Source organism: Schistocerca nitens, chromosome 6 (genome assembly GCF_023898315.1).
Source record: "Schistocerca nitens isolate TAMUIC-IGC-003100 chromosome 6, iqSchNite1.1, whole genome shotgun sequence".
NCBI classification, from domain to species: Eukaryota; Metazoa; Arthropoda; class Insecta; order Orthoptera; family Acrididae; genus Schistocerca; species Schistocerca nitens.
The window spans coordinates 240026469-240035734 of NC_064619.1; the positions used below are offsets into that span (position 1 = coordinate 240026469).

The 9266-nt window shown below is 41.5% G+C and overlaps 1 pseudogene; it reads left to right on the top strand.

The window, feature by feature from the left end:
• The first annotated feature begins 336 nt into the window (after positions 1-336).
• Positions 337-454, top strand: LOC126263848 (5S ribosomal RNA; annotated as a pseudogene).
• The last annotated feature ends 8812 nt before the right edge of the window (positions 455-9266 follow it).

A 9266-nucleotide genomic window follows, 5' to 3' on the forward strand; every position in this document is an offset into this window, starting at 1 on the left:
GGCTGACACAAAGTATCGCTGTTCGTCACATTACGCGTACCGGCGTACAGAATGAGGCTTTATGGCGACAGTCTCACGTCAAGGCCTGCTGCTGCTAACAAAACGCTATCCACAACGTCGCGTTTCCAGAAGTAAATTCATCTAGGGTACGAGGAGGACGCTGCGTGACAGACATAATTTTAAATTTATGTACATGAATTGCAACAAGAAAGAAATAGGGCTGCTACCATTACTAAGGATCTATCTGTCATGTCGTATTAGTGCGCTGCTGTGTTTCGACCGTGAAAATGGGCCTCAAGCGATGACAAGTTTTATTAAAACCTATCAACTCGCCACGCCAACGGCCTTGCCGCAGAGGTAACACCGGTTCCCGTCAGATCACCGAAGTTAAGCGCTGTCTGGCTGGGCTAGCACTCGGATGGGTGACCATCCGGTGTGCCGAGCGCTGTTGGCAAGCCCGGTGCACTCAGCCCTTTTGAGGAAAACTGGGGAGCTACTGACTTACGGCCGGGAGAGCGCTGTGCTGACCACATGCCCCTCCACATCCGCATCCAGTCACGCCTCTGAACTAAGGATGACACGGCGGCCGGTCGGTACCGCTGGGCCTTCCAAGGCCTGTTCGGACGGAGAGAGAGAGTTTTTATCAACTCACTCCCAGTACACAATCAGTTCGCTGCAGCCATATTCTTCAGCACTCCGTCTTCAGGCCACAAGTGACCCATCGGGCCATCCGACCGCCGTGTCATCCTCAGCTGAGGATGCGAATAGGAGGGGCGTGAGGTCAGCACACCACTCTCCTGGTCGTTATGATGGTTTTCTTTGCTGGAGCCGCTACCATTCGGTAGAGTAGCTCCTCAATTGGCATCACAAGGCTGAGTGCAGCCCGAAAAATGGCAACAGCACATGGCGGCCCGGATGGTCACCCATCCAAGTTCCGGCCACGGCCGACAGCGGTTAACTTCGGTGACCTGACAGGAACCGGTGTATCCACTGCGGCAAGGCCGTTGCCCAGCTATATTCTTCAGTTCCGGCCGAAATTATGGTGTCCTGTCTCACAGACAAGAAACGAAAGTGGTGCTGTAAATTTTTGTAGTAAGCAAATGCACAATCTAATAAAAAGTTTCAGGACATTTCTACGTTTGCGGAATTCATCTCTACATGTAATGGAGGCAGATCCGCTAGTGTAAAAATAGACGGGGAGAATTGTTAGAAGAGAGGAAGTAACAGCAGAATGGGTTGGCGAGGACGTGGACAACTCCGTATCACCTGACTAACAAATCCAACAGGAACATTTCAGACCTCTAAATCTGCCCAGGTCGACAACTGGTGATGCGTCTAACGCGAAGGAACAACCAGGCTTAACCAGGCATACCTCATGTACTGACTGGCAGGTACTGTCGAGCATTGTGGTCGGTAGTTCTAATAAACCGTATTAAATCAGAGAAAGGAGGCAATTGTGAGTTCAAAAGTGCTACCAGCAGTCCAGCCAGCACAAACACTGTGTATAACGAGTTGACAAGAATGGAGCACTATGGTCGAGCAGCTCCTCATGAGTCACACATTTCGGCACTCAGTCCTAAGGCCGGTATTACACTATCAAATTTCTTTGTCAAAGATTTGATCAAAGATATGATATATTCGTCAGATTTATTTGACAAAGATCTTTGACGTCATGCTAAAAAGGGGTATTACACTGTCATCATATTTTTCGTCAGAGTCCAAGATGGCTGACAACAACAACTTGTTATTAATCGCAGCAGTTGCATGTACCGCAATTGCACTGTGTGCACATGTGGAAGAGAAGTGGGGCAAAAAAAAAAGGTAACGGATCTGGGTGAAGCCGTGGGTCTTATGACGATAAAAGCATTCAACAAAACTTGTTACGTGAGCTTATAGTGGAGGACGTCAAGTCATACATAAATTACTTAAGAATGAATGAGCTTAAATTTCAGTATTTGCTCAGCGAAGTGTATCCTCATATCACAAAGCACAGAACTCACTTAAGAACTGCTACATCTGCAGAAGACAGGCTCACTGTGACACTCCGATTCCTTGCTACAGGAAAGGTTTACGTTCGGTTACGTTAGGTTAGGTTAGGTCTCCAATCTTCTTAATCTATTTTTGTATTCAGGGTGCCTCACGTTGTAAAGCGCCTCATCAGCTTCATACATCTCTATTAATTTTGTAGTTGTTGGTACACACCAATTGTATTTACCGGCCACGTTTATAAACGCACTACACATGAAAGAACGCTGCAGCGATGCTAGCGCTCCACGTGGTAACATGTCACATTGCAGTGAACAGAAGACAAGCGACTTTTATGATCAAATCTACAGCAAGGCCCTACATTTGATCAAATTTGTTTGACGATAGACGAAATTTGACAAAGTGCCATAGTACACCATCAAACTTCTTTGACAACAATATTTGACATATCAACTTTGACAAAGAAATCTGATAGTGTAATACCGGCCTAAGCGACCCTTGGGGCGATGTAAAGAGCGAGTCCACTGGACAGAGGAAGACTGGAAAGGAGGGATTAATCAAGCTTTACTCTGTTGCAATCCGATACAGGTGTTTGGGTTTGGTGAATGCCTGAAGAACGTTACCTGCCGTCACGTGTAGTGCCAGCAATGAAGTATGGAGGAGGTGGTGTTACAGTGTAGGGGTGTAATCACCCTGTTGCACGAAAACTCTCAATGGGAAAGGATATGAACACGTCTTACAGCTTTGTGTACCGCGCACAGTAGAGGAACAGTTCGGTAACGATGACTGTTTGCATCAGCCTGACAATTCGCCCTGTCTTAAAGCATCATCTGTGAGGCACTGATTTGTGAAGAGTGACATTGCTGAAATAGTCTGCCCTGAACAGATCACCAACCTGAACCCAATGGAATGCGTTTGGGATGAGGCAAAACGACGTTCGCTCCAGACCCCAATGTCCAAAATTATTAACTTTCCTGTTTTCGGCTGTTGGGGAAGAATCGTCTGCCATTTCTCTACTCATTCAGACACATCACTAGAAGTGTCCCCAATAGATTTCAAGCCGTCATAAAGGCGAAGGGTGGACACACATAAGAAGTCAAATCTGTACGAGATCAGTAAAGTCTCTGAAATTGTCATTTCATTTGTATAAGTTTCAGGCTGAATCCCCATTTACGTCCGATGCTGAGGTGCTATTCCAGAATATGGAGGGCCCTGGAAATTCTGTTTGCGTGTAAAGGGGAATGTACAGTTGTCTGGGGCGCCAGTGACAATTTGGATCGAGGAGGGAGGAGTGCCAGGGTAATCCGTGAAGTTGCGTGAACCGCTGTACCAACGTGGCTTAGTGGCTAACGCATCTGCCTAGTAAACAGTGAAACGTCCCCTTTTTGAACAATTTTACAAGACTGTGCTTAACCTGACACACAATATTTTTTAGCGCAACGCAATCTGACTTTCACAAAATCCCTACAAAAGAATGGCCCTGACTAACATTAAACTATACCTTTCACAAATCACTAAATCACGTACCTCACAATAATCTTCGTTTCTCCCACTACTGCAATACAGCAAGCGCCACTACTGCCAGCTAAATAAAAGATTCAAACTATGGAAGGCACTAACTACTGATAGGGATAGTTAGCAAATGAAAGATATTAATAGAGAACAAACAATGTATTTACCTTGACATCATCACATGTATATATATATATATATATATAGAGCAGTTCATCACAAATTTCAAAACTCCGCCATCTCTCTCTCCACATCCACCACTGCTGGCGGCTCACCTCCAACTGCGCAACGCTACGCGCTGTTCACAGCCAGCTGCCTAACACTACAATGGCGAGTATTACAACAATGCAAAGCAGCCACAGACTGCACACAGCACAGCCAGTGATTTTCATACAGAGGTGGCGTTACCAATAAAAAAAACCTAAACAGCCTACTTACAACAGGAAACCTGGGTTCTATTCCCAGCCATGGAACAAATTTTCGCTCGCCGCTCCAGTCTAGTAGACATTCTCTCAACTCTCGTAGAAAGACGCTTGTCATAATCAGGTGTGCAGATGTAAAAATATTTCTCGTCATTTCATTAGGCATTTCTGTAAATATCATAAATTAAGAGCTCCACAGTGTCAACATATGTTTTCAAGTTCGACCGTGTCGTTTTTGCGATGCTCTCTACAAAGGAACGTCAATAGCGAGGATAATGGCCTCCCCTCTTTTTTTCTACCTGTGCCGCTGAAAAGGGCTCGCAATAATGGCTTTTTCTCCAGGCGTCTGACAGCTGGGTGCCCACGACGCACGTGCAGGTGGTCACTTAACTTTCTTACGGAAATATTTACGACAGCAGTTTCCGCTACAGTGACGGTCTCATATAAAAATTTCACAGTTCAAGAATTTGGGTTACAAATCTGTAGAAACAAAATCCTATGAATATAACAGTGTCCAAGAAATTTTCGCCGTCATTGTGATACATTCACGCATTTACACACATTTCATAACTCTTAAAGTACGATTCTTGGTTTCCAACATCCTTTTTCACAAGTCAAGAGTCCCTAACTTCTATCCATTATTCATATACATATAAACACGTAATCACATTCCTTATATAGCATCAGCTTATTGATCATAAACATACCTCAACAGCATAATACACATCGTCGTCGTAAAAATAACATCATAACACCTCAGTCAACTCTCAAAATCGTCGTAGCTTCCTCCAATAATTTCAAAACCTAAAAAAATTCTCTGCTCATTTTATAGTGTCATCTACCTCAAACGTACCTTAAAAATCATGATCTCATACCAAATACATCATTCAAAGCTCTCATAGTATCACAATGGTTCTGAAAAAAATATGAACAGTTCACAAAGTACAAACAACATACAATTTCGTAAGTGTGAAGTTATCCAACGGTGTAATTACGTAAACGTCTGTCACTGATGTAGTAAAATAAATGTTTGTCTCTCTCAGGTAAATAATCAGATAGCTGTGTAATTCTGTGTTAGAGAAATATGGTACCGATGTGTAAAGTTGTATAAGCAAATACCATATTAGCTAGGGCTCCTTGTGCGTGCCAAACACATGGTACACAAAGTAAGCGTGTACCCCCCTGAGGATTAATGTAATTATACCTTCAGGTGTTACAAATTACAGCAATGGAATGAAATGTATGACGGAAAACCCTTGTATCATTGCACTTCAAATATCTTAAAAAAAATGTTTTAAGTGCGAAATTAATCACTCAAATACGTGTACTGTAGCGCTAAACTGTGCGTCATGTTGTAAGATAATCTCTGTGGAAGTGTCGTAGTTATCGTCCTCCGAAAGCTCAGTTCTGCAGAAGTCAATGTACTTACCTGATGATAAACAAAATGCTTTGCTTATAGATATCGTAGTTATTACACTTATTGTTGTGATGAAGGAAGTACTGTACTGTAACGTATTGTTGTGCTACGGAAAAGGCTGTCTCAATGTAGCTATACCACAAAAGTTACTAATAAAACATGTTTTTGTTTCCAAAAGAATTCAGAAAACTGTGCAAATATAAAACAGATACACCACAAAAGCAACATTGTAAATTGTCACTCATTAGTAGCGTCGTGATAAAATCGTGTAGCTGTCACATAAACTAACCTCTGTGTCATCTGGTATCTCACAGAAAGTACTTTAAATCCAAAATGTATTTTCAAGTAAACCAAAATGTTGCATTAGAATCTCATTAGCAGTACCAGTATGTGTCCTAAGTATGTAAGCCTGATAGTCGTTACGTAATCGTGCAACTAACAAGCAAGAATGTACAAATAACAACACTGTGTCGTCTCTTCACTATAACAATGCATTCGTAATTTCTGTTGAAATAAATTCTCTTGGTTCTTGACAGGATATTTAACTTCAAACATTGTTGCATGTTAACAGTTTCTCAGAGTGACAAATTGTACTAGTAGCGTGGAGTGAAAAGTTTTATAGCAAAGACTAAGTTAAAAAGCAGATTATCTTTCAATAAACGGTTTTACATGTGAATTGCGGTGCAATTCTTTACTCTTCATAGTACTCAGATTTTGAACAATGCAATTATCATGCGGTATACGTCGTTAAAGAATACTGGAATTTTTCTCAAGGTTATCGTGTATGTTGTTTTTCTCGGAGCCAGCCGGCGCAGGTGTCTGCCTGCGGTGCGGGTCATTGTCTGTTTCTTTGTTGGCGCGCGTCGTTAATGGGATTCGGAGATCGAACTTCTACAAAATCGCCTTGCCGAGAGGGCCCAGCTCTGTTTAAATCCCGCCAGTTCTGATGCAATTCAGGTCTGTCGTTATGTCGGTAGTTTACATAGTTTCTTGTTTGTCGGTCATGTGGTGGAGAATTTCTCCCGGAATCGTAACTGCGCGCCGAACTGTTGCGTCTGAAGTTATTCTGCCTCCTTTTTTTTTTTTTTTTTTTTTTTTTTTACAGCTTATAGTAAAAATCATTGTGTCGACGAGTAGCATATCGGTCATTGTTAGGTCGTGTCGGCGGTTCCATCTCAAAATTCGGTGCACATTGCCAATTTCTTTCATAACTTCCGAAATAACCTGTGTTATTATGTTGCGGCTTTTCCGTATTTCTATGTCCCTCTTCCCGTATTGGGGCGCGAGTGTCCTCTGAAATACGTAATTCTTGTATTACCTGTGTCAGCTGATCTTGTACTTCGCGGATTTCTCTTTTGTACTGTGTATTGAATTGATTTTGATTTTGTTTGAATTTCCTAATATGTTCGCACTCTTCTGTGTCATTAAAGACTACCGGTTTTGTGTCATTCAGATTATCATCTACCTTCGTAGATAAATTATTTAGCTGATCCGAAAGTTCAACTACTTTCTCTGATAATGTACTAATTTCCTCCATGTGTCTTTCTACTGTGTCCTTTAAGTTTTCTTGAGTTTTTGCAAGTTGCGTAACCGAATCGGTAGATGCAACTGAGTCAATTTTAGCTTGCAAGGTGTCGTGATTTTCATGAACAATAGTTTGCAGTTCTTTTATGGCTGCTTCATGATTCTGTAATGCATTTTCATGACGCGAAAAAATAGGTTGGAAATGCTCACAAATTTGTGTTTTTACGTCGTTACAGACTTTTTGATATTTCGATTCAATGTGATGTGACTCATTAGTTAAATCCTCACGTGTTTGTTCAAGAGTTTGCTCCAATGAGTCTAACTTTTGAAGATTTTGTTCCATTGCGTCTAACTGTTGCTGTGTTTGTCTCTGGTGTTGTTCCATTGTGTCTAACTTTTGAAGATTTTGTCCCATTTGTTTCTGATTTTGTTCGAGCATTGTGACTAACTTTTGAAGATTTTGTTCCATTGTGTCTAATTTTTCAAGCTTTTGTCCCATTTGTTGCATTAATTGTAATAACAATGCACTGGTGTCTGAAACACGTTCCTCAGTGCTTTTCGGCAGTGAAGTTGCACCGGCAACATTCACATTTTGACAAGCAGAAAATGTGTCTTGACTTATTTGAGAAAACGGTGAGGACCCAAATCCTGAATCCACAGCATTTGCGAGATTGTTTCCTGTCATTTCGGATTCCTGAGGCGAGCTGTCGCCGACCGATCGATCGATCGATAATGCTTCCCTGCTCACTATTTGTTTCACTGTCTACGCCATTGTTTACCGCCCGCTCCATTTCCCTATGCACAGTTACCAAATTACTACTTTGAATATTAGTTAATTCATTACACGGTGGCGCTAACACACTGCTTTCGTCTTCGCTGTCATTTCTCAATTTACTTTGGAGCCTAGTGTTACGTTTTTCACACGCCATTATTGTCACAGTATTTCACACGACAACACAGAAAAACACAATTTGAAGAGCAAAAAAATAAGAGAACACATTAACATAACACTGAAAATAATATCTAGTTAATTGCAGCTGCGAAATACTTGGTGCAAATCTACATGCATGCCACAACTGTTTTACTGTACAACAATGAAAAACTACAACTACAAAGGAGATTCTCTCTACAATTACGCGCTAGCAATAAACAAAATCTACACTAATTACACAAACTACAAGAAAAAATCAGAAGATTCCAGTGAGGTATCCTAGGCTAAGGGTCGACATATGAAACTTCCCCTTTTGAACAATTTTACAAGACTGTGCTTAACCTGACACACAATATTTTTTAGCGCAACGCAATCTGAGTTTCACAAAATCCCTACAAAAGAATGGCCCTGACTAACATTAAACTATACCTTTCACAAATCACTAAATCACGTACCTCACAATAATCTTCGTTTCTCCCACTACTGCAATACAGCAAGCGCCAATACTGCCAGCTAAATAAAAGAGTCAAACTATGGAAGGCACTAACTACTGATAGGGATAGTTAGCAAATGAAAGATATTAATAGAGAACAAACAATGTATTTACCTTGACATCATCACATGTATATATATATAGAGCAGTTCATCACAAATTTCAAAACTCCGCCATCTCTCTCTCCACATCCACCACTGCTGGCGGCTCACCTCCAACTGCGCAACGCTACACGCTGTTCACAGCCAGCTGCCTAACACTACAATGGCGAGTATTACAACAATGCAAAGCAGCCACAGACTGCACACAGCACAGCCAGTGATTTTCATACAGAGGTGGCGTTACCAATAAAAAAAACCTAAACAGCCTACTTACAACAGGAAACCTGGGTTCTATTCCCAGCCATGGAACAAATTTTCGCTCGCCGCTCCAGTCTACATACATAAATAAAATATCTGTATGAGACCAGTAATGTCTTTGAAATTGAGTCATTTCATTCAAATATGTTCAGCTTGTGGTAACTGCATTCAAAGAATGAGCTATTTGAACTCACACTCCATCCGCATTTGTTACTTTTATTGGTAAAAATATATTTGCTTCTTGTTTTCCGTGGGGCTACAAAGAACCAGACAAGAGCACATCTGAAGTAAATTTCTCTTCCAGTGAAACTGAGCTGATCGATTTTGGTTAAACTCGTCACAGCGTAAGGGCACAATTGAGGGTTAAAATCAAAATAGTCGCATAATAATACTCTGTAACTAACGAAAACACCGGACAAAAAATTAGTCACAACATGTGACGTGTAAAACATCGGGTCCAGCCTTGATAATGGCTTCAGCTAGAAAAGGAAGAGAGTTCGCAAGTTATTCTGGTATGCCATACCCAGCTCAAGCCTCTAATTGAGTGTTAGATCCTTGACAAAAATGTGTAAATACCGAGAGAAATCTGTGGCTGAACATAAATGCACACGCTGTCCAAGCT